Genomic DNA, 23,285 nt, shown 5'->3' on the forward strand with positions numbered 1-23,285 from the left:
TGTGTATATCCTTAGATCTATCAATACCACTACACCAAAGAGAGCAAAGAAAAAGGAAAAGGATTCATGCACAAGAGTATTTACAACAGTAATTTTTGTAGTGATACAGAACTGGAAATACAGTGGGTACTCATCAAATGAGTAAGAACAGAATGAATTATAATGTGTATACACATACATATTCACACACACATATGCATATATCTACATATACATGTATATACATATATGCATGTGCACATATACACACACATGCATACATATATGCATATATACAATACCATACATACTAGTATATACCTACGCGTATATGCATGGACATATACACATATATGTGTATGTCTACATTCACATATATACATGCATACACATATATACATACATGCATACACACACATATTAATATAGTGGACTACCACTGTGCTATAAGAAATAACAAAAGGGACAGCCCCAGACAATCCTGGGAAGACTCATATGAACTGATGCCAATGAAGTGAGCAGAACCAGAAACATTTGTACACACATATTAATATAGTGGACTACCACTGTGCTATAAGAAATAACAAAAGGGACAGCCCCAGACAATCCTGGGAAGACTCATATGAACTGATGCCAATGAAGTGAGCAGAACCAGAAACATTTGTACAATAAAAGTAACATTATAAAGAAAGACTTAAGAACAGTGGTCAGTGAAATGAACCAACCACACGAGCTAACCAAAAGGCTGCCAAAATGAAAAGAGAAGAAAAGTACGAAAAGTGGGTCACCAAAGCAGCTACAAAATGTAGAGAAAAGAACAGGAAGAAAATGTGTAGGAAAGAGAGAAGCAAGACAGCTTTGAAAATAATATGCTGAATTTGTTGTGTACTTAAAAAGAGAAGCTAGCAGTTTCCCAGCTACAATTCTGTTTTTTCCTTTCTGCTTTGTATATGGTAAATCTCATCTTATTTGGTGTTTGTTAAATTCAGAATAAAAACAACTCAAAAAAATGGTTTTAATCAAATCCACCCTTAATGACTTGAGGCCAGAGCCTGAAGGAAAAGAAACCTTTATGACTCACCCCAAGCGAGTAAACTGCCAGACAGCCTCTCATAAGCACAAGGCCAGAGAGCCTGCTTTCTACAAAGAACAGGTCTTGGAGCCAATCCAGCTGTGATTGCATCTCCTGAGTCCAGCTGGCTAACACAGGCAGCAATGGGGAGGCCCATGAAGCACCAGGAATTTTCCATTCAAACAACCAAGATTTACAAGTTTCCTGACAAGGACCCATTTAGGTTGAGTAACATCCTTACTTGGATCATGACAGGCCCAAATGAAAAGGCTATTCAGTTTGGCAATATCCTACCAAGAGGCCAAGGTAAACACGGCTTTGGGGCCAGATTAAAAACGGGACACAGAAGTTGCAAGGGAGGCAGTTTACAGGATCACAGGATTTAGGGTTGTAAAGGATTTTAGAGATCATTTTACAGATGAGGGAAACTGGGCCCAAAAGAGACTCAGTGACACACCCAAAGATACACAGACAATACATGATGAAACCAGGATTGGAACCCAGGTTCTCTCATGCCAGATCCAGTGCTCTTTCCACCATAAAGTCAGAACAGCAATACTGTCAGCATCTCCCTGAATATAAACGCTTCTTCTTACCACTGTGAAAGTTTATAAGGAATGGCTACCCTGAACAACAGGCTGACTGTCCAGCTTCCCTAAACCAACTCCAACAAAAACACTTAAAAATAATCAAGCAACCCAATAAGAAACTATAGCAAATGACTTCTTCCAAATGAAAATTTCAACTAGAAGCCCAAGAGCATCAGGGAAGGGGGTCCTCCAAGCAAAGCCAGCAGCCCTACTACCACCAGTGCTGAGACACAAGAGACCCACAACATCCTGAGTTGAGATGAGATGCCGCAAGAATGGAAAGTTCCTCTGAGTAAGCCCCAATGTGGGGACCGTGACAGTCAGCAACCAACATGAAGCCAACCAGAAACACTAAGGCGGAGCTAGACCAGGCCCAGAAATTCAGAGATTCCTAAGATTCTGCCCTCAAGCATAAGAAAGGACTCTTAAAGATCGAACACTAGAAACCCTCCAGGAGGGGTCTAATGAGAGGTAGGATCAGCACAAGAAAGCCAAAGGTTCAGGACAAGACCAAGCAGAGTTCACAATCCCACCCAAAAGTGTAGTAAGAAGTGAAACCCACAGAAAATTGGAACACTAATACATTGTTGGTGGAGTTGTGAAATGATCCAACCATTTTGGAGAACAATTTGGAACTATGCCCAAAGGGCTACAAAAATGTGCATGCCCTTTGATCCAGCAATAACACTTCTAGGGCTATATCCCAAAGAGATCAAACAAATGAGAAAAGGACCCACATGTACAAAAATATACATAGCAGCTCTTTTTGTGGTGGCAAAGAATTGGAAATTGAGAGGATGCCCATCAATTGGGGAATGGCTGAGCAAGTTGTGGTATATGAATGTAATGGAATACTATTGTGCTATAAGAAATGATGAACAGGCTGACTTCAGAAAAACCTGGGAAGACTTATATGATCTGATGCTGAGTGAAGTGAGCAGAACCAAGAGGGCTTTGTACACAATAGCAGCCACGTTATGCAATGACTAAGAATGTTAAACTGAACCCTTCTCAGCATTACGAGGATCTAAGACATCTCCAGAGGCCTCAGGATGGAAAATGCTGTCCACATCCAAAGAAAGAACTATGGAAGTCGAATCGCTCTCACTTATTTTTACCTTCTGTTGAGTTTTGTTTCATCTTTATGATGGTTCCTCCTATTGGTTTTAATTTTTACTTACAACTTCCCTAATGTGAAAATATGTTTAATGGGTATGTAAATGTAAAGCCTATGTCAGATTGTGTGCTGTCTTGGGGAGGGTGGGGGGGAGAAAAAGGAAGAAAAATTTTCAACTCAAAAGCATATGAAAAAAAAAATTTTTTTAATACTTAAAAAAAATTAAAAAAGTAAAACCGACAAAAGAGAGAATAGAATAAATGGGGGGGCAGGATAGGATGAAGGGAAATATACTTAGTTTTTCACATCATGACTGCTATGGAAGTGTTTTGCATGACTACACATGTATAACCTGTATCAAGTTGCTTGCCTTTTCAATGAGGGTGGGTGGGGAGAGAGGAAGGGAGAAAATTTGGAACCCAAAGTTTTAAAAACACATGTTAAAAATAGTTATTTTCACATGCAACTGGGAAATAAGAAATACAGGAAATGGGGTACAGAAATCTATCCTGCCCTACAGGAAAATAGAAGGGGAAGAGGATAAGAAAAGGGGGGGAGGGTGAGATAGAAGGGAGGGCAGATTAGGGGAAAGGGTATAGAGAATGCATACCATCTTGGGGTGGGGGAGGGATGAGATGGGGAGAAAATTTAGAACTCAAAATCTTGTGGAAGTGAATGTTGAAAACAAAAAATAAATTTTAAAAAATAATAAAATATATACGCTGCTTGTTGACACACCTTAAAAAAAAAAAAAGAAGTAGAACCCAGCCCTGGCACAGAACCCAAATCAGGAACGAAAGCTAGACAGAGCAGAACCACAAAGTATTGCAAATTTAACTCCCTAACAACTGTAAATAGACTCAAAGGACGAAATGGATTTTCCACATGAAAATCTAGAAGAAATGAAGAAAATTTTAAAGTAAAATCAGAGTAAAGTAAAATCAAATGAGGGAAAGAAATGTAGGGAAAATAAGTAACTTAGAGGAAAAAGTGCTAAACCTTACCTAAGAAATGGAATCCTTGAAAACCAAGCAAACAGAAATCAATGATTCCATAAGACTTCAACAAATAGTAGAATAAAATCAAAATATTGGAAAAAATAGATGAAAATGTCAGATACCTAACATAAAAAACAACTGATGCAGAAATCAGGTCAAGGAGAGAAAATTTAAGAAACAGTAGATTCCCTAAAAACCAGGAGGACAAATAGCCTCAATGCTATATTTTAAGAAATCATAAAATAACGGCCTAAATCTGTTAGAACCAAAAGGCAAAGATAAAAAGAATTCACTAATTACTTCCTGAAAAGAACCCCAAAGCAATATTCCAGGAATATCAAAGCCAAAATCCAGAGCTCCCATTGGAATAGATAATTTTCAAGTATATCTGACGGAAGGAAAACAGAACTTTTCAGTTCTGTTTTCAGGAACTCTGAAATACAAACACAAGATTTCAGAGAAAGCTAGAAAGGTAAATTTATTTGACCAATTTAAAGGTGCCATATGATGATATACTGCTAAGAAACTACTAGGGGAAAGAAATAAGTGTCCCTTCAGAACCTTAACATCTTGAAAGTGTAATGGAATATTTTCTAAGAAATGATAAAGAATTCAGAAAAATTTGGAAAGACATGTCATGACACAGAAAGAAATTAACAAAATGAAGGGAATGGTTTATAAGATTCTCTCAATAATGTAAGGGGCAGTAACCAATCAAAAGGACAGATAAAGAACAGAAAAAGTACACTTCCCACCTCTTGGCAGAGAGGAGATGGGCTAAGTGTAGAATAAGACATACATTTTCAGATATGTCTAATGTGTTGATTTGCTTTGCTTGACAGAATTTATTTACTCCAAATGTCATTAGGAAATACCAGTGATGTTAAAACAAAAAAGTAAACAGCAACAAGAAAATATTTTAAAAGAAAAATAAGCAAGTAGAAAGGGTCTTGGACCTAGATTCAGGAGATATAAATTTTTACCCTAACATTGACATTTAATAGCTATGTGACTTCAAACAACTCACTGAGCCTCAGTTTCCCCACATGTGTAAGACTGGTAGACAAGGCCAGATGACCTTTAAGGTCTCTTTGTGTTCTAATAAATGTGTTAAATTCTTCCTCTCCTTCATCATCTCATCTAACACACACACACACACACACAAAATTTGCAGCTAAATATTGCAGCTACCCATTCTCTTCAACCATCTACTTCTAAGCTCCCAAAACAGCCAACTGTTTATGGTGTGGCACTTAACCATAGGGTTAAAAATGAGAAAGATTCTAAAGCTAACCCAGGATCCTCTGATTTTTATCTAGAATTATTCTTTTCTTTCTAAGTCATTTTTGAAAGTCCAGCAGCTATAAGCAGACACAGAAATTCCAGAGATCAGAGTTCATCCCATCAAACCAAAATAACACACACAGGCCTCTCATCTCCACAAGAATATGATTATTTGGGGTTGATTACAAAGCAATAAGAATGTCCCTTACAGCTGTCATGCTAACAGTCGCAGCTGAAATTTTTGAGGCTCAGGTGACATTGATGGAGAAATGAGAAACAAATGAAGCAGGGAAATGGAGAGAGCCAAGGTTAAGAACTAGGGTCTTCCACTCACTTTTGTGATTTTAGGCTAGTCTTTGTTTATCCTTAGTGTTCCTTATCTGTGAAATGGGTGAGAAATTTGTACATTCTCTCCCAAGGACATGGAAAACTATGGTGAAGATGCCTAAGAATTGTTAAGTCAAGTGCCTTAAGTTTCTCACAGTAGGGAAAAGGAAAAGAAACAAGCATTTATTAAGCACCTACTATGTGCCAGGTACTGGGCTAAGCATTTTATAAATATTAATAATTTGATTAAACAATCAAAAAAAATAAAATAATATCTCATAAAAAATAATCTCATAGCAAAGGTCTTGAGAGGCATGTTGTTATTAACTCAAATATTGGCTTTAACGAAAGAAAGTACCATGAAGAACAGGATAATCACCACTCCAGTGACATCTTGCTCTCACTCTCCCCGATGACAGAACAAAAGAAAAGGGCCCTAAACAGTGACAGAGACAGTGCCTGAGGTTAGATATCAGCAATAACTTCCAGACTAAGAAGTGTCAAGGTCTAGTAGAAAGCATGCTGGGCTTGGATTCAGAAAAGATCTAAATTCGAATCCCATACCTGCCATTTGTCAGCTATATGGCCAAAGGCAAGTCACTTAACATTTCTGAACTCATCACTTCACAGGATTATTGCTTAGACAAACCAGATAATGGATGTAAAGCATTTGGAAAATCTCAAAAACAATCAATCAATACACATTTATTAAGCACCTCCTGTGTGCCAGGCACTACACTAAGCATTATAGAAAAGCTGACTGTTATTATGAAGGAAGGAAACTCAAATGTATAGACTCTTCTTTATTGTTTCTTATAGAGATTCTTTCATTTTCCATTCTGCACCTCTATCCCAGCCCAGATGGCATGACCCACCATAGCATATACATTCCCTCATAGAGAGACACATACCCATAGGCACATATAAATATACATGAATATAAATACATTTCAGATTCCTAGAATGCTTATCTCCCCAAAGGCATGTAAATAGATTTTTTTCTAAATAGGTACCTGACAAGTACACGTGCATATACACATGATAATCATTCATGAAATGCTTTTTCAACAACATACCTAGTCACAGATGCACGGTGTAAGAGGTACACACACAAATAGGGACAAACCCACTATAAACAGAATGAACAACTAGATGGTTGGGCTAAATTGAGCGAAACTGGCAAAGAAACAGCATGTTGGAATAGGAAGAACACTGGACTTAGACTCAGGAGACGTGAGTTTTCACCCTACCACTGACACTTAATAACTGTGAAACCTCAAACAAGTCACTAAACCTTAGTTTACTCATGTGTAAGATGGATGGACAGGCCCAGATGATCCTTTTGGTCTCTTTCTGTTCTAAATTCTATCATGAGGGGCAGCTAGGTGGCGCAGCAGGTACAGCACCGGCCCTGAAGTCAGGAAAATCTGGCCTCAGACCAAACACTTGACACTAGCTGTGAGACCCTGGGCAAGTCACCCCAACTGCCTAAAAATTAAAAAAAAAAATTTAATTTAAAAAATTAAAGTCTATCATGATCTGAACATCCCCATTAGGCCTGGGCAGATCAAACACAGTCCTACCAGGAAGTAGGGGATCTCTAAATGACCTCAAAAAGCAATTAGTCTTCAGGTGTAGTCTTGGGGACACCGATAAATCTGATCTCTTCTGGAATTCATTTTCACAATGGAACCATACACTGTGGCTCCTAGCACAAATCAAAACTTTAGAGGGGAGAATCCCCTCTACTGGCAACTTCATGGCATTGTTCATCAAATTGAGCCCCAGGGCAGCATTAATGACCCCACCAGTTTCTCATTACACTCCTTTTCCCCTAATTTTGTCTGATCTCATTCTTTCCTAAATAAGCTATAGCCTTCTAGTATAGAAGAGCCAGGGTCAATAAGTGGCAAAAAAGAGAAAAATATAGAAATAATGACTTCATATAAGAGGCCAAAGCCAAAGTCCAATTTGAGTCTGCTAAGACTAGATGTCAACAGAGGACTAAAATGTGCAAGACAGATTTCAATCTGAAATAAATAAAATTTACTAACAAATGGGAATGGGCAGCCTTGGGAGGGAATGCACTACACCCCACCCCTCTATATACATATATACATACATACATACATACACATACATACATATACACACACACACACACCACTTTCTGCCCCCTCTCTGTAGGTCTTGGAGCAAAGCCTGCATGACCCTTTGTTGGGGTGTAATTCTTGTTTGGGTACAGTTTGGAATAAGTGGCCTCTGAGGCCCTTTCCAACTGTGAGATCTGTGATTCTATAAAAATGATAAAATTGGACTCAATCATCACTAATGTTTCTTCTAACTCTAGACTCTAATATCAACCCAAGACATTCCACAAACACAACCCTCATACATAAGGTCATGGCTGGGGAAAGGGGATGGTGAGTGAAAAAATGTCTAACAGGGGCTCCTACCTACCTGTTTCACCTCTTGGAGGTAAAACAATTTGCAATGACACCCTACTACCAACTAAACAAAGTCTAGATTCCTCTCTTTGACATTCAAGAACCTCAAGCACTTTGGCCCCAACTCATTCTCCCTCTATCTCCCTCTGCTCTAAAACAGTCTCTCCACTCTCCTCAGTGTCCCAATAGGTCTTTGATTCCATTCCTTTATTCACGCCATTCCACCCCCTGAGAACACCACCCTCCTATCTTCAGCCTCACCTCGTTTCTACCTATCCAAATTCTACCTCTAGCCTTCAAGACCCAATTAATATCTCATCTCCTCCACAATCTTCTCTGAATAGTAGGGCCCACTCTAATGCCTTCCTTCTTCAAACCCCAATAGTATTTTAAAAATCTATACAACTCAATTTAGCATTTGTGTAAACTGTCTTTTATTACTCTATGTATATGTGTGTATGTGTCTATTATCTTGTCTCCCTAGTGGGAATGGGTGCCATGTTTTATACACACACAACTATGCATGCATACATGTAAATATATGTATATATGTATGCATATGTACATACATATATGTCTAAATATGTATGTGTATATATCTATCTATATTGATAATATAGACCTTGCTTCCCTTGTGAGAACGGGTGCAATGTTTTATACCCACCAATGCTTGCCATCATGCTTGGCTCATACTAAGTGTTCAACATTTTTTTGCTGGCTTATTGTTTTTAAAAACCTTATTACCTTCAATATCCATTCCCAAAAATCTGTGTAGGTGGCTCCATGGAGAGAGCCAGGCCTAGAGTCAAGAAGACTTGAGATAGAATTCTTTTTTTCCCTACCAAACTTGTAGCCTCCATAAGGATAAGGATAATTTCTTATCCATCTTTGTATCTCCCATAGCACCTAGCACACTATGAACATGAAATTCAATAAATGTTTGCTGAAAAATATAGTTGGCTTATGCCCAAAGGGTTATAAAACTGTGCCTACTCTTTGACCCAGCAATACCACTTCTAGGTCTGTACCCCAAAGAAATCATAAAAATGAGAAAAGGACCCACATGTACAAAAATATTTATAGCAGCTCCTTTTGTGGTGGCCACGAATTTGAAATTGAGAAGATATCCATCAACTGGGGAATGGTTGAACAAGTTATGGTATATGAATGTAATGGAATACTATTATGCTATAAGAAATGATGAGCAGGTGGACTTCAGAAAAACCTGGAAAGACTTACATAGACTGATGCTGAGTGAAGTGAGCAGAACTAGGAGAACATTGTACACAGTAACAGCCACATTGTGCAATGACTAACTTCCATATTTCATAGACTTGGCTCTTCTCAGCAATGCAAGGATCTAAGACATCTCCAAAAGACTCATGATGGAAAATGCCTTCCATATCCAGAGAAAGAACTATGGAGTCTGAATGCAGATGGAAGCATACTATTTGATCTCTTTTTTTCATTTTTTTTTTGTTTTGCTTCTTTTCTCATGGTTCCTCCCATTGGTTCTAATACTTCTTTATAACATGACTAAACTGAAAATATGTTTAATATGAACGTATATGTAGAGCCTATATCAGATCGCACGCCATCTTGGGCAGGGAGAAAAAACTGAAAACTCAAAAGCTTACATAAGTGAATGTTGAAAATTAAAAATAAATTAATTAAAAATTTTTTAAAAAAAGAAAAATAGTTGGTTTACAATGGATATAATTCAACTTGGACTTGATCTATCCCTTCCTATATCTTCCAGTCTCTTCCAGAGTTATCTCTTCCACCATCAACCCCCTCTAGCTAATCCATTGGCTTTTTATCAGCTGCCACAAACTCTTCCTTTCTTCCTTATCCTTAAAAAAACATTTAAATCAGACCCTGCCACTCCCTTAGGCTATTTCCCTATAATTGTCCCTTTCAAACTAGTAGAAAAGCTGTCCACACTTTTCTCCACTTCCTCACCTCCCAATCACTTCTCAAAGTCTTGCAATCTGGTTCCAACACTAGCAAAAACTGTTCTCACCAAGGTTACCAATGATCTCTTAATTGTTAAATCCAATAGCCCTTTCTCAGCCTCCAACTTTCTTGACCTCTTTACAGCATTTGACACTGTTGACTACCCTCTCTTCCTAAATACCATCTCCTGTCTGGGTTTTTTCTGGCCTTTCCTTTTCCTAGTTCTCCTCCTATCTATTAGGTATCTCAACCTGCTTATCCTAACGGCCAACTTGAACTCAAAATGTCCAAAACCAAACCCAGTATCTTTTCCACTAAACCTACCCCTCTTCTCCTAACCTCCCTATTTTTACCAAGGACATCACCATTCTTCTGGTCACCCAGGTTTATAACCTGAGTCATTCTCAACTTTTCACTCCCAAACCCACCCCACCCCTACCCCCCAAGCTCAGGCATCAGCCTCCTAATTGGTCATTCTGTGTACTATCTCTCCCTTCTCCAATCTATCCTCTGGAGACACAGCTGCCAAAGTGATTTTCCTGAAGCACAGTTCGTTGGTCCATACTAAAAGCTGCTATGCCTCCCTACTGCTTCTAGGCAAAAATATAAACTTCTATTTGACACTTAAAGCCCTTCACAAACTGGTTCCAAGCTATCTTTCCAAATTAATTTCACATTACTATCCCACACATTCCTATGTTCCAGCCAAGCTTGCCAATTGCCATTCCCAGTAGAATAACATTTGGATTAGAGGGTGGGGAGAAAGATAGAGCCAAGATGGCAGGGTAGAGATAGCAACCCAGCTGAACTCTCCCAACATTTCCCTCCAAACAACTTTAAAACAAAGCTTCAGCTCAAATTCTGGAGCAGCAGAGCCGACAAAAGGTCAGTGTGAGACATTCTTCCAGGCTAAGGAAACGTGGGGGGTCGGCAGGGGGCGATCTGTGACACTGGGGTGGGGGTCAGCCTGGAGCGCACATGGCAACAACACCAGTGGTGGGCCTTGGAGGCGACTGCAATAGCAGCAGCAAGAGCTTCGGGACCTCTCAACCTAGAGATGGTCAGAAAGAGATTACAGGAGAACCTTTGACGGCAGTGGGTGCAGAATGTGGCACTGTTTAGCAACTCTATTGCCCACATGTAGTTCTGGGTCACAGTTGGTCACAACGGAGCAAGGGCCCTGGTCAGAGAGAAGCACTAGCACTTCCTGCAAGCAGCAGAGCAGGCAAACTGGTCACAGTTCCAGGGGCAAAAGGAGCACTAGCACTTGCAGCTGAAGGAAAGCAGAGGCTCTTCCTGGGTAAAGACCTGAGCACAGACCAAGAGCACAATGACCACTCCTCCCAAAACTAGCCCTGAAAAGAGCAGCACAACCTAAAGCTTGGGAGAGTGCCTCCCCACCCCCAGGTGAGTAAACCCAATTTTAAAATAAAGTTCAAAGAAAAGAAATAGGCTGGGAAAAGGAGCAGCAAACCACCAAAATAAAAAAAAGAAAAAAGAAAAGAAAAGAACTTGACCAAAAAAAGTTACTACAGTTGCAAGGAAAACCAAGACACAAACTTAGAGGACAACAATGACATCAAAAACATCTACAAGCAAAGCCTCAAAAAAAAAAACAAAAACGTGCTTATTGGACACAAACCCAACAAGAATTCCTGGAAGTGTTAAAGAAAGAGACAAGAGTGGTAGATGAAAAATTGGGAAAAGAAATCAGAGTGATGCAAGAAAATTATGAAAAGACAATTAACAGCTTAGTAAAAGAGGCTTTTACTTACTTCTTAATAAATGAGTAAAAAAATACTGAAGGAAATAATACCTTAAAAAACAGAATTGGCCAAATGTAAAAGGCACAAAACTCCACTGAAAAGAACTCCTTAAAAAGCAGAATTGGACAAGTGGAAAAGGAGTTACAAAAGGTCAATGAAGAAAATAATCCCTTAAAAATTAAGAGTTCAGCAAGTGGAAACTCCATGATTCATCAAGAAACAATTTTAGGGGCAGCTAGGTGGCACAGTAGATAGAGTACCAGCCCTGGAGTCAGGAGCTCCTGAGTTCAAATCTGGCCTCAGAGACTTGACACTTACTAGCTGTGTGACCGTGGGCAAGTCACTTAACCCCAATTGCCTCACCAAAAAGGAGGGGGAAAAAAAGAGTACTAGACTACCTGAAAGCCATGATTTAAAAAAAAAAAAGAGCATATGCATCAAATTTCAAGAAATTATCATAGAAAACAGCCCTGATACCCTAGATTCAAAGGGTAAAATCCAAATTGAAAGAATCCACTGATCACTTCCTGAAAGAAATTCAAAAATGAAAACTCCTGGAAATGTTATAGACAGATTCTAATGCTCCACGGTCAAAGAGAAAATATTGCAAGCAACCAGAAAGAATGAATTCAAATATCATGGAGACACAATTAGAGCTCCATGATAACGTAAGATTTAGCAGCTTCCACATTAAAGGAGTGGAGGGCTTGGAATATGATATTCCACAAGGCAAAAGAACTAGATTACAACCAAGAACAACGTGCCTAGCAAAACCGAGTATAATCCTTCAGGGTAAAAAATGGGTATTTCATGAAATAGAGGACTTTCAAGCATTCCTGATGCAAAAGCCAGAGCCTTTGGTATTCAAACACAAGACTTAGAGAAGTATAAAAAGGGAAACAAGAAAAAGAAATCATAAGGGACTCAAGGTTAAATTGTTTACCTTTCTATATGAGCAGATGATACAGGTAACTCCTAAAGAACTGTATCCTTACTAGGGTAGTTAGAGGGCATGGGTATGAGCTGATTATGTTGGGATGATCTCAAAAATATACATATATGAAGGGGTAAGAAAGATATATGTATTAGGAAATGGGGAAAGGGTAAGGAAGAATGGGAGAAATTATCTCATGCAAAAAAAGAGCTTTTACAGTGAAGGATGGAATAGGAGAGGGGTGGCAGATAACATTTAAATCTCACTCTCACTGAACTGGCTCAAAGAAGGAAGGTACCACAGTCAATAAAATAATATAAAAAATTTCACAGTGAATTTCTCTGGTAAAGGTCTCATTTCTCAAATACATAGGGAACTGAGCCAAATTTATAAAAATAAGAGCCATTCCCCAATCGATAAATGTTCAAAGAATATAAACAGGTAGCTTTCAGAAGAAGAAATTAAAGCTATCTATAATTATATGAAACAATGCTCTAAATCATTATTGATTAGAGAAATAAAAATTGAAACAATGTTGAGGTACCATCTCACACCTATTAGAAATGACAAATGCTGGAGGGAATGTGGGAAAATAGGTTCACTAATGCATTGTTGATGGAGTTGTGAAACTGGTCCAACCATTCTGGAGAATAGTTTGGAACTATGCCCAAAGAGCTAAAACACTCTGCATACCCTTTGACCCAGCAATACCTCTACTAAGGCTGCATCCAAAAGAGATCAAAGAAAAAGGAAAAGGACGTCTATGTACAAAAACATTTATAGCAGCCTTTTTGTGGTGGCAAAGAATTAGAAACTGAGGGGATGTCTATCAACTGGGCAATAGCTGAACAGGTTGTGGTATACAATTGTGATGGAGAAGTGACAAGAAAGGTGGTTTCAGAAAAACATGGGAAGACCTATATGAACTGATCCAAAGTGAAGTGAGCAGAACCAGGAGATCATTGTACACTGTAATGCACTATTGTAATGATGATCAACCATGAAAGAGATCAATACAATGGTCCTAGATAATTCTGAAGACAATTCATGATGAAAAATGCTATCCACCTTCTGAGAGAGAATTGATGTACTTCGGAGTACAAACTGAAATATAATTTTTTTGCTTTCTTTCATCTTCTTGCTTTTTATTTCACAACATGGCTAATATGGGAATATATTTTGCATGATTTCACATGTATAATTGAGATATAATGCTTGTCTCCTCAGTGGGTGGGGGAGGGCTGGTGGGAGGGAGAATTTGGAACTCAAAATTTATTTTTAAAAAAGAATGATAAAGATAAATAAATAATAACTTTAAAGAACAAATAAATAAAGGGCAGGGAAGGGAAACATTCCATCTCCCACTCCCATGCTTTTTACAGGCTGTTTGTCCATTGTGTCTACCCCACCTCACTTCCACTTCAATTCTCTAGCTCCTCACTCAGCTCCACAATGACTTCTTACATAAAGTCTTTCTTAAGCCCTCTCCTACCCCCCACAGGTTAATGATGTTCTCCAGCCCTGAAATTATTTTCCTTGCATTTATTTATTTCCATACATGCTGTTTCCCTCAGTAAAATAATAATAAAGCTAACATTATATATAGTACTTTAAGGTTCACATTAAGGAGACTATAATCTCCTTGAGGGCAAGGGTTGTTTCATTTTTGTCTTGCACGATCTAGGACACCCATAGTAGGTGCTTAGTAAGTGCTTGTTCAAACTAGAACCTATCCACAAGTATGACCAGGATGCTGAGAGAACTGGAGACCATGCTGTACAAGAATCAGTCAAAGGAACTAAGATTATTTAGTCTTAAGATGACAGAGGAAAATACTAAGGGTCTTCAAGTATGTGAAGGGTTACACATAGGAGAGTAAGCCTTATTCTGCCTGGCACCAGATGGTAGAACTAGAAGCAATGTGTGAAAATTGCTCAATATAAGAAAAGTATTCTAACAATCAGGGCTACCCAAAAATGGAATTGTTTTAAGAGGTAGTAAGTTCCCTCCTCCCTGTGATTCAACAACCACAGGTATGGACAGGTACCACAAGATCATCTCTGAGATGTCACAGTGGGTAGAACACTGAACTTGAAGGCAGGAAGGCTTGAGTTCAAATTCAACTTGAGACACTAAACTTAGCTGTAATCATTTCACCTCTACTTGCCCCATTTTCCTCATCTGAGAAATGGGGATGATAATAGCACCTACTGCCCTGATTATTGTGAGGATCAAATAATAATTGTAAAGTACTTTACAAACCTTAAAGCATTATACAAATGCTGGTGATTATTATTCTAGTATCTGAAGCTACTAACACGTCCAGCACAATTTTCACAGTTAGGAAACAATACGCACAGACACAATATTTGGCAAGAAAGTAACTCTGGTTGTTTTGTTTTTTTGGTTTTTTTGGTGACTTGCCCAGGGTCACATAGCTAGTAAGTGTCAAGCGTCTGAGGCTGAATTTGAACTCATGTCCTGACTCCAAGCATAGAGCTCTATTCACTGTACCACCAAGCTGTCCCTGTATATCATTCTCTTAAAACAATTATATTACCATTCGAAATTAATATGGCTCATGCCCCTCCCTCTACCCAAGTATTTCCTGTCCCTTTTTCCTCTATTATTTTTCCCTTTCCTATTCCCTGAATACAGCTGCCAACATAGCTTTGGCTTTGTACTATTTTGGAAATGCCAACTTTCTGAAAGTGACTTAAAATGCAATTTAAGACATACATTTTTGGACATGGCCAGTGAGGGAATTTGCCTTATTTAACTATGTATATTGGTTACAAGGATTTTTGTGCATGTGTGTGTGTGTGTGTGTGTGTTTGTATTAATAAGGTTAAGGGGAATGAGAGAAAAAAGAAATGTTTTGATTGAAAAAAAATTAAATTTAAAAAAATCACAGAATATCCATACTAATGGGGTGGAAGAAGGGAACAAAATAAGAGAATCACAAATTTGGCACTAAAGACATGCTAGAAATAATCTAGCTCAACTCCTTCATTTTATAGGTGAGGAAACAGAAGCCCAGAGATATCACAGCCACTCAGTATAGTAAGCAGCAGAGCCAGGATTCTGACCAAAATTCTTTGACTCCAAATCTAGCCCTCTTTCCACTAAAAGAGGTATGTGTATGATGAATAAAAGCATAGTGCTTTAGAGTTTGAAAAATAGTTCATATACACAGCTCGTTTGCACCTCACAACCTACCCAAGGTAGTTATTTCAGTTATAATTTTCCCCACTTCACAAATAAAAAAGTTGAGGTTAAGTGGCTTCTCCATGGCTGTGTATGGCACACAACTACTAAGTGTCAGAAGTGGGATTTGAATTCAGGGCTTCTTGACTCCAAGTCAAACAAAACAATATATGTGCCAGAAGGCAGCCACATACACAGACACAACACTCACAGACACATACACTCATACTTACACTCACACTTCTGGTCCCCAATGCTTTCCCAGTTTTACCCTACAAACAGTACTAAGGTACACTTTTATGCCTGGAGGTTGGGGAAAAGAGAAATTCAGGGTAAATAATCAACTTTTGACCATAGATGATGCTAAATTTACTCACTTGAAAGGCCAGGGTCCATCCAAGATGATAACTGGACATCTCCAATATCTAGTTAAAATTTAAGTACTGATTTATAATCAAAACACACCCACCACTGATTTACAATTGGAATACAAAGACCTAATTACTAGCCAGGTGATCCATACCATCTCTGTAAACAAGCTCTTTCTCCCCATCCCCCAGCTTTCAACTGAAAGCAGTTTTTTTAAGATTACTTATTAACTTTGTGCCTTTCAAAACCTCATACTGAACAGCAAAGGACAAGAAACAAAAGACCACAGAGGCTTTTTCAGACACTAGGATCTGAAGATCAAAACACTCAGGGGAGGGGAGAATGGAGAGGGGCAAGAAGAGAAGTAATGGTTTCAGGTGCTGTCTGATCTTGCAGGGCAGTGAAGACCCACTCGAGTTCTTCTCAGAGCTTCATCCAAGTTGGTTCCACCAGAAACTGGGTGATTCAAGTTTCTGCACTCACTCCAAACCCTTCCACAAATTAAAGATGTTGCCACTCTTCCCCAAAGACCAGAAGCCTGAAAAATCTGAAGATTATACTCAGCAAAGTGAGTATAATTTTCCTTTCATATTCAAGTTTTTCTTTATCCACATCCTGATTTCCAGCTTGACCTGATTTCTTTCAGATCCATGCCATGTTGCACGGCTGCATTTGACTACCCAAACACAGGCAGCACCCCAAATCCCAAAGCAGCACAGCTGAAAACTGATAGCCATTGAGACCACTGATGAGGAGGGAGTTTCTTAAAACAGGAACTCATACATTCCCACTCCTTTCCAACGTGGCCTGCAAGTACATGAAACCAAATCTCCCCTGGGTCACTCCCAGGGAGCAGCCCAGGAGGAGACCTGCCCAACATTTCTGCAGGGACAACAAAGGTGATATTGTGGGTACCAGACCTGCAGGCAATGTGCAAAATGACTACAACTCAGGATCAACAGAAGACTCATCTATTGCCTGCTCCACTCCAAGGCCACCCTGCTGGGACTCACAAGGAAGCAAATTTCCTGGCAAAGAGCCACCAAGGAGCAAAAAATGTGTTGGTTACCCAGCAGGAGGGGGAAAAAACATCATGAGGTCTGCATGACGTTTACCAAGAGGCCTATGAAGGGGATGGGGGAGAAGGGAGAAGAGAAGGAGTGGCCTTGACTCCTTGCAAATTCTACCCAGTGGCCAGGCATCCTGGGTATTCCACTCAGTTGTTCCACCCTGGCTCCCCCAGGGTTTTCAAGGGTGGGAAGCAGGAAATTAACAGGCCTTTCCTGCTTCCCTCTGCTCCTTCTGTATAGTCCCAACAGTTGGCAAAGGCTAGAATGACTGTATAAGTTAACAGTGGTGTTAGTTCCTAATTCGAAATAATAAGGGTATATAATTCTCTCTCCTCCAAGTCCCTAAAACCCAGTCATTCCATCCCCTACTAAGAAGATGGGGTCCTCTCATCTCCTACTACCCAATCAAGAAGTAAGTAAACCTTTAGGCAGCATTTATACTACAGGCTTCCTCAAACATCCTACTGACCTGTCTTCTGGTCCTCCTGCAAATGTCCTGGCTGCTTACAGACAACAGGTGATCTGGAGGTCTTCCTGTGGAAAAAGAGGCTTCCATAAGCAGTCATTCTAGAGAAGCTGGGACTGACCCTCTTCCTTTGAAGCCAGTGGTCACCCATCATTAATTTGATACACATTCACTGAGCACCTTAGCTATGTCCAGCACTGTGCTAGGTGCTACAAGACAGAAATAGCATGCGATATGATTCCTGGCTGAAGAAGCCTTCAGTCTATGTGAAACAGTTAAATAATGAACAATTAAGTGCCAAATGACTGCTGGGTCACATCTTCAGGGGACAATGAATTAACTTGGAGAAGACTCACATGGGTGGGATACTAGTAGCAAAGGCTAAAAAGGTAGGCTGGGGCAAAAGGGGTTAAGCATTCAGATGCCAGGCTTAGGGCAATCCGCTTACCACCAAGGACTTACAGGCATGCCCCCTGGACCATATGATAGACAAAAGTGGTGGTGGTAGTAGTGGAGGACATTCCTATGTTCTTTCATTTCATGTTTGCAAATCTTCCTTCACAATTAGATTACAAGGTCTTGAATGGCAAAGACCCTATTGTATGGCTCTGCATTCCCCCACTCCTCTTAACCTAGTGCTAGGCACACTGTAGGTATTCTATAAATCCTGCTGAATGATAAAGATTACCCATTTGGTATTTATCACATAACCCTCAATACAGTTCTGTGTGTGGTGGGTGGGGGCGGTGTGTGTGGTATATATATATCTTCCCAAACAGGTTTCAGCCTAATTAAGGACTGGGTCTTAGGATTTCTTTATATCCCAGTATCCAACACAGGGTCAGGCAAATAACAGGTAATACTTGTTAATAAATATCCGCTTATTGATTTAGAAAGGAGATATGGCCACAAGCAGCTTAAAGGCTAACTGAGATGAGGCAAACACAAACCTCAGACTGTTACAGTTAACTTTAATCAGGAGAATTTTAATCATCCAGATCCCCTTCCTTCCCCATGGAGGCCCAGCTGAGTCAGTACTACCAGGGCTGGGCCAAAGGGGAGGGGGTGGGTATAAATATCTGTCTCTCTAACTGCATTCCTAAGCCAAATATAAATAAATGGTCTAGGGGTTTAAACTGTTTTCTATTAGCTATAACTTAGCTCTCTGTAACACTACTCTCATCCCCTAGATAATGAAAAGTTAACTATACTTCTCAATAATGTGATACACAGGAATGTCTCTACGGATATACTTGTCAGGGAAAGAAATATTGTTGCATAAGCTGGATTTGAGCACAAATCTACGCTTCCTCTCAGCTAGTCAAGGAAAGCTTCTTGAAGAAGTGGGATCTCTGCCATCAGATCTCTGCAAAGAATGGGAGGAAGGGAGCAGAAAGAAAAGAAAAGAAGTGGAATCTTATAGAACAAAGGCTTTAAGGGGATACTTTTAGGCTCTTCCCCTCTCCCCAAGTACGAGCAGGCCCCCGTATGTTTCTATCTAATTTTAGTGATAGAGGCAGGAAAAGGCTTAAAAGTTCAGTCATGTTTGGGGACATAATCCTGCTTCCCCACTTACAAAGATGGCAGCCAGAGGCCTCTCCCATTTTCCTAATGGCTCTGATCAGTCACAGAAACTGCAAGAATTCTTGGGGAGAGGTCAAGGAAGGGAACTGCATCTTTCTCAAACAAGGAAGAGATACAGAAGCTCCAGATCCAAGATACACAAATTCAGAGCACAAGGCTGAGAGGAAATATGTTCCAGCTGTGAAATTTACTGACTGACCGACCATAGGCAAGTCATTAAACAGAACCTCCCTGCCGCTCAGTTTCTTCACCTATAAAATGAAGTTGGACTTGAGCTCTCAAGTTTCGTCCAGTCCTAACATTCTGTGGCACAATTCTATGAAAAAAAGTAAATTCTTCTCTAGTTTAATTTAAAAAAAAAACATGCAGAAACTTTTTAAACCTCCGAACTCATGCAGGCGGATTGGCTACCTCCCAGGCCTTGGACTGCTCCAAAATAATCTCCTTATGAAGCTACATGGGGATGGGTGTGAAAAGGGAATGAAGGTAGACACTACAGGACAGCAACCCTGTGAGCCCCCTCCCCAGAGCAAAACAGAGTTATACTAGGAATCCGAACAGTGAGTAGGCCTAGGTAAGTAAGCCATATCTGACACTTAGCTCTGCAACTTGGGGGCCAGTCAAGCCCTCTGAAACTCAGCGTGAATAATAACATTTCTAAAACCCTTCTTACATCCCTACATGATCTTAACCTTCACTAACATTAATGGTGTCAATGTAGGTATTCTCCCAGGGCTCAGAAGGCCTGCCCTGTCCCCAGTAATCCTCTGCCTACTCCAATCTTTCCTCACACTCAACCAGAAGTGCCCACCAGATTAGTGGGCTTCTTCTAAATCTCTTCACTCCTACCCTACCACCCCATCTTGCCTCTTGCCCCAGGCTCTCCAAGAGGGCTCTGCCCTCTCTCTTCCCTAACTTTACCTCCTCCCTCACCCTACATAGTACCACCCCGTCCTGCCTCCTGCCCCAGCACTCCAAAAATGCCCTCCTTCACCCCCGTCCTGACTCCTGCCTCTTGGCTCTTCAAAAATGACCGCCTTCAACCCACATCCCACCATCCCGCCTTGCCTCCTGCTCCAGGCTCTCCTATTCGCCCTCTATTCCTCCCCCACCTTCCCACCTCCCTCACCCTACATAGTACACCCTATCCTGCCTCCTGCCCCAGGTTCTCCAATATGCCCTCCTCCCCACAACCCACCACCCCATTCTGCCTCCTGCCCTAGGCTCTCCACAATGCTCTCCCCGCCACATCCCAGCACCCCATCGTGCCTCCTGACCCAGGTTCTCCAATATGCTCTCCCTCCCTCCCTCCCCCACCCACGTCCCAGCACCCCATTTTGCCTCCTGTCCCAAAGCTAACCCTCCCCATTACTCAGACTTTCTTAACTCTCCTCTCTATCCCATTCTCCCCATTCTAAGAAACTTCGCTAATATCCTCCCCCCTCCCCTCTCCTTGTGCCCTCTCCCAGCCCTTCTTGGCACCATGAGTACCCCCGACCCCCGCGCCCTCTTTCTCCTCTCCCGCGCCCCCTCCCCCTACCCGGACACCCCGCCCTCCTCCTACCGCTCCCTCCTCTCCCTGTCCTGGCCCCTCTGGCCGGGCCGGGGGAACGCTCCGTCCGGGCTGGCCGGCCCGCACCGGCCCTCCCCGCCCCTCCTTCTTCCAGGGGCTGCCGGAGTCTCCGCAACTTTGCCCGCTCGGCCGGCCCTGGGGCCAGCGCCCCAGCCCCGCCGCCGCCCTGGCCGAGCCGGGGCCCCGGCCTCCCGGCGGGCGGAGGAGTGGGGGTTGGGGGGGCTGGAATGAAGCTTCCAGCCGCCGCCCAGACTCCCGCTCCAGCCGCCGCCGCCGCCACCGCCAGTGGAAACGGGGGGCGGAGCGGGGGGCTCCTTTGGGGGAGGGGGCGGGGCTGTGGCTTCCCGGGAAGGCTGGACTAGGGCTGAGACTGCACCCCGCGCGGAGGAGGGGGATGGAGTGCCCTGGAGAGCGGGGAGTGGAAGAGAGAAAAGAGGAGGGGAGACCGAAGGAAGAGGAGGGCGAGCTTAGGGAGGAGAAATGAAAGGGAAGGGCTTTCTAGGAGAAGGAAAGAACAGATTCGGGGGAGGAGCTGAAGGTCTTCCAGAGTGGGGAAAGATGATTGACTAGTCCTCTGGAGGAAGGGGAGATGAACAAGGAATGGAGGTGCTGCAGAGAACCGCAACCTTCGGGGCGCAGGGACGTCCTGCCCTCTCCTGCCTTCTCCTGCCCCGGCCCCACTTCATTCTGCTCCTTCACACTCTGTCTTAGGATGATTGGTAGAGAGGAAAGGGTCCTTAGATGGAGATCTCGTAGTCCAGCCACTCGACAACTTTATTTTTGAGACACGGAGAGGAAACGTTGAGTGGTCACACAGGTAACAGAACCATGATTCAAATCCAGGTCTTCTGATACCAAATCCAGTGAGCCTCCCACTAAACAACACTACCTATAGGTAATTTAATCCTCGATAGACACACCAAACAAAGCCCAGAGCCGGTCTATGACTCCTAACCTTCTCCCTTTAATTTCACACGTCAGCAGCAAGGTACAGGGGTGACAGGCTAGAGGACTAGGGCAGCTGGACTCAACTCCCAAGAACCACTCCAAATGCTTCCCTGCTCTAAGTCTCTTGGCCTTTTCTGTGACCACAGCTGCCCACCTATCCTCACTTATGCCCAAACATCAGCTTTTCCAGGAATACTCACCTGAAGTTTCATAAAAGAACTGGAACTAGAGCACAGCAACTAGATTTTGTCCCATCGAACCAAAATTCAGCACTTACACTCCATCCGCTTAGAAACAACGAGGTTTACGCACTTCCCTGTGAGACAGAATAATCAAAATAGAAAGCTAGCAGGGGGTTCTTTCCCAGGTAAGCTCCTCCCTGTTGACCTCTTTTGCCTCCCTAGCAAAGCCTCACAGTGTCCAGAGTCCCAGAGTCTCTGTCTTCCTACTAAGGGGACCTTATATCCCAAGGCTCCTCCTATACTTCCTCAAGCAAATTTGTTTTTTAAAAGTTGATTTCAGGGCAGACTTGCACTGCTTGTGGGGGAGGGGAGGGGAGTATCGTGTGAAGTTCCCCCTCTCCCCCCCCAACAAAACTGATCATTGGTGGCACTTCCCTCTATAATAACCACATCCAATCATTCAGTGAACGGTAATCCACTTAAATCTCAAGACATCCCATTACACTTTAGCAGAAATGTAACTGTTACAGCGTTTTCTTAAGCCTGTTCGCCTATATGCATTATTCCTAGTTCTATGCCCTAAGCAGAACAAACCTAATCAATCCCTCTTCCATGGGACAGCCCAAAACCTGAAGATAACTCTTGTTCCTCTCCTAAATATTTTCCAAACTAAACATTCCCAGGGACTTTAAATAATCTGTCTAGGTGCCATTCTCTGGACACTCCCCAATTTACCAATACCCAGAACTTAACAGCACAGATATGGTCTGACCAGTGTAGATATACTACTCCCTGGACAATTTGCCACTTTCATTGTCTATATGCATTATTACTAGTTAATTTTCTGTGTATATATTCTCCTTTCTGTTAACTTTTCCTAAATTAACGTTCTGTGGTTGCCATATTCTGCTGTTGATTCATATTGAGTTAACAGTCCAATAAAACCTGTAGATCTTTTTCAAACTGCTTCTAGCCATGCCTACCTCATCTGGTAGGTGTGAAGTTGATTCTTTTTTTAATTTCAAGACAACTTCTAAGTCATGTTATGTTGACAACAATTTTGTGTATTAAATGCTGTTGTCAGCTATTGAATGGGAAGACATAAAAGCCTGATACATTGATATGTAATCTGAGACCCAAAGCCCATTGGTATGGGATTCTCTACTTACTGGTAGAAACTAATGCCTGATGCCTGAATGAGGGGTAGGACACAGTGGATAAAGCACAGGCCCTGAAGTCAGGAGGACCTGAGTTCAAATTTGGCCTCAGACCAAACACTTGGCACTTACTAGCTGTGTGACCCTGGGCAAGTCACTTACCCAACTGCCTTTAAAAAAAAAAAAGAGGGATAGGACAGAGTTGGAGAGAGCCAGAGGAGAGGTTTGCTTCTCTTCAAACTGGAAAGTCTCTAATTCT

The 23,285-nt window shown here is 41.5% G+C and overlaps 1 protein-coding gene across 5 annotated transcripts in view; it reads right to left on the reverse strand.

Annotated features, from left to right (window-relative positions):
• The window catches only part of TSPAN9 (tetraspanin 9), a 240,270-nt gene extending 218,279 nt beyond the window's left edge, over positions 1–21,991 (reverse strand). For 2 of the 5 annotated variants that reach the window (XM_021001546.2, XM_078155940.1), the window contains exons 1-2: positions 20,731–21,035; positions 17,586–17,650 (exon numbers count right to left, since the gene is read on the reverse strand). The gene's annotated coding sequence lies outside the window, so the exon portion shown is untranslated. Of the gene's footprint in view, positions 1–17,585; positions 17,651–20,730; positions 21,036–21,887 lie in introns of those variants that run through there. The other 3 variants (XM_078155942.1, XM_021001549.2, XM_021001548.2) reach the window with 3 other exon arrangements.
• Between the last annotated feature and the right edge of the window lie 1,294 nt (positions 21,992–23,285).

This window comes from Phascolarctos cinereus, unplaced genomic scaffold, assembly GCF_003287225.1.
Source record: "Phascolarctos cinereus isolate Bilbo 61053 unplaced genomic scaffold, phaCin_HiC Scaffold_1;HRSCAF=81, whole genome shotgun sequence".
Taxonomy (NCBI): Eukaryota; Metazoa; Chordata; class Mammalia; order Diprotodontia; family Phascolarctidae; genus Phascolarctos; species Phascolarctos cinereus.